General features: G+C 35.1%; 1 non-coding gene across 1 annotated transcript; it reads left to right on the forward strand.

Moving 5' to 3' along the window:
* The first annotated feature begins 2,982 nt into the window (after nucleotides 1–2,982).
* On the forward strand, nucleotides 2,983–3,056 carry TRNAI-AAU (transfer RNA isoleucine (anticodon AAU)). Its single transcript has one exon. It is a non-coding gene; the product is annotated as a tRNA-Ile (tRNA).
* The last annotated feature ends 236 nt before the right edge of the window (nucleotides 3,057–3,292 follow it).

Consider the following 3,292-nt stretch of genomic DNA (forward strand, 5'->3'; position numbering starts at 1 on the left):
AAGAGATCTGGAAACTGTAAATCATCTATTCATAGTGTGTGATTTTGTGAAGGAGGTATGGTCCATATTCTTCACCAAGCTGAATGTGAGCCCCCCAACTCAAAGCACGATAGCCACCATGTTCACCTCCTGGAATGCCAGCTATCCCCACTATATTGTCAGTAAATCAATTTGGCACAAAGTGTGGATAGCTATTCCAAAATATGTTTGCTAGAAAATCTGGTTAGCCCGGAATGAGATTATTTTCAATAACACTGAGCTGCCCGCAGCAAAAGTGGCGGAACAGGCAAAGAAGCTCCTCTTAGAAACTCTTAATCACTCTTCAGTAAAGGAAGACAACTCCCTTAGAAGCGAAGAAAGACCGTGGTTGGAAGATTACACAGGAAAGGCCAGACACTCAGCAAATATGCGCCCAATTAACAAGGAAAGATGGCAGTTCCGTGAATCAAAGGAAAACTTCCATCAGTGGTGGAAATCCTAGGACAAGTGCACTATTTTCTTTGATGGAGCCTCAAAAGGCAACCCAGGGAGGTCAGGAGCAGGAGGTGTGATCTTCTTTCAGAATGGGAAAAAAGACGAATTCAGCTGGGGCCTTGGACTGAAAACCAACAACCAAGCTGAAATTCTCAGTCTCTTGAAAGCCTGCCAAATTGCCAGAAAAGAAAACCCAAACGAAATTCTAATCATAGGTGATTCAGAATTGCTGATAAAAACAATGGTAAAAAAGAAAAGGCTCAAGGATCCGGCACTGAATAAACAGCTAGCAAGAGTAAACAGAACTCTGAAAGACTTCCCCTCAGTTCAAATCTGCCACATTCTCAGAGGATTAAACAAAGATGCAGACAGATTGGCAAATATTGGATGCTCTCTACAAGAAGGAATGATTAGCATAAATGCAGAAACTCCGACCAAGGCAATTATTCCTTAAGTGGAAAGAGTGCTTTCGTCATTTTTGGAAATTGTAATGGTCGTTTAGGCTTTGCCCGACCTGCTTTCTATCAATAAAACTTAATCGTTACAGTTAAAAAAAAACGTTGGAAATTTTAAGTTTTTAAGAGTCATGATATTTTATTTTTAACGTCATTATTAAAAAATGTTGAAAATATACCCTGAACAAAAAAGACGTTATTCTAGCATCAACACTCTTCATTTTTAGGGTTTTCTTTGCACTAAAAGATTTGGTTCTTACTGTCATTCTTAAAAAATGTTGAAAATATTCCCCGAAAAAAAATAAAAAATAAAAAAATAATAAATAATAAATAATAAATAAATAAAATAAATAAATAAAATAAAATAAAAAAATTATTCCAACATCAACACTTTTCGTTTTCAGCCTGTTTTTTCATGTTTTTTTTTTTGGTTTTTGGGCTAGAGTACCCGTTTTGAGGTAATAGTTCTCGTTTGATCGGTAACAATGTTTATTCTCACTAAAGGAACCAAGAATTGATTATAGAATGAATTTTTGAAGTGTAATGACAAGTTTATAGTTGGAAGGACAAATGTTATGGATACAACAAAGAGTTCTTTGAAGTTCAAACCAAGGAAATCATGTGATAGTGCTTATGGAAGTCGTGTGGCAGTAATAGACGTTAGGTGATTGTGGACAAATGAAGGTAAAATTGTGTGAGTTGTTTGAAATAAAAGCATACTGATGACCAATTGTAATGTGATCCACATCTTACAGTTGTAGCAAGACTATGATGTCAAGTGCTTTTTCGATATAGTGGTCCTTGTAAATTTTTAAGCTTGTACCCGATATCTCCATGCGATGGAGTATGTACTTGTATATATGCATGTAACATGTAAATGACATCTCGCTGTAAGACTTGGATAGACATGCATACACCTTTTTCATGTGTCCTTGATGACTTGGATAACTTCTCTAGTATAGTGTAGTAACCTCTATTAGGGTGTTCTTTAACACTTGAAAAAGTGGGTTATGTGTTGGTTGGATGTTCTATAAGTGGAACATATTGATTGTAGACTTTGGAAGGTGAAGTTTTATATTCAGGGGGAGTTAATCAACAAGTGATTGAACCATGTATACAAAGGGATATCCTACTAGACCAAAAGTTGCAACAGTTAGATACTCATGCATTGTGATGGATGATTGTTCTTTTATATGGACATCGACAATTTGGCAATGTGTGCATGATTGGTATGTGAGATTATAGTATCGGGATGGACCAGTTATGGACTTTGATATTGAGGAGGTTCTTCCAGTCATAGCAAGGCATTTATTGCATAGAGGAAGACGTTGAAGACCTCAATGGGTGAAGATTAAGACAAGTAGTCGTTAATGGTGTGTGTTAGAGTGTTAGTCTTAGGTGCGATCAAATTTGTGGTTGTTTTTATTATTGGTCATGATTAGGTAGAGTTAACTCTTTAGATAGAGAGTATGCTCTTAGTTTCTAGGAGTTTGTTAGATTTGATTGGATTTGAGAGATCTTTTCCATTAATTAACTTTTTAGATTGGTATATGGTTGAGATACTCCCTCAACATATATATTATGTGTCTAAGATAATTTATCTTGTATTTATGGTAGTACTCATCCATGGTTTAATAAAATGTCTAACATAATATATAGTGTGTAATGTGTACTCTCCTATTCTAACATGAACACTTTGAACAGTTTATTTTCAACAATTAATTAAAGTAGTTATATTATTAATTTTCAAATGACAATAACGTTAAGAAAGCTGAATGTGAAATATCAAACCTCATGCGAATTTTAGTATCAACGCTCGTGGAGACCCTTCTGTACGGATGTTTATGAATTAATTAATATTTAAAAGACTTTTGGCGTCCTCGTTGTATTTCAATTTGATGCTGATGGGTCCCGGATGACATCTACTTCAGGGAAATTGAAAACGGGATTGAGAGGGTGCACTAATCACGTAATTAATGATATGAATTAAAGCAAAACGAATTTACTACCTCAAAATAATTCATTAAGAATCGAAACAAATCCATATTAAACTGGCCTATTAGCTCAGTTGGTTAGAGCGTTGTGCTAATAACGCGAAGGTCGCAGGTTCGGGACCTGCATAGGCCAAGCTTTACTTTGGTTTCATTGTTGTCGATACGCTGTTTCCTTTTCGACGGGGAAGCTTCATTTCTTTTTGGTTATATTAAATGTAAATTTTATGCCTTTTTTGGACACTATTATTATTCACAAAAGTCATCATAATTGGTTTCATTTCTTTTTGGTTATGATTTATTAAATGTAAATTTATGCACTCACAAAACTCATCATAACTACTATTATTTTTTTTCACCTAGGTGGAAAAA

The sequence above is a fragment of the Pinus tabuliformis genome, chromosome 1_2 (genome assembly GCF_031772625.1).
Source record: "Pinus tabuliformis cultivar Carrire ecotype Pingquan chromosome 1_2, CPIR1, whole genome shotgun sequence".
Lineage (NCBI taxonomy): Eukaryota > Viridiplantae > Streptophyta > Pinopsida > Pinales > Pinaceae > Pinus > Pinus tabuliformis.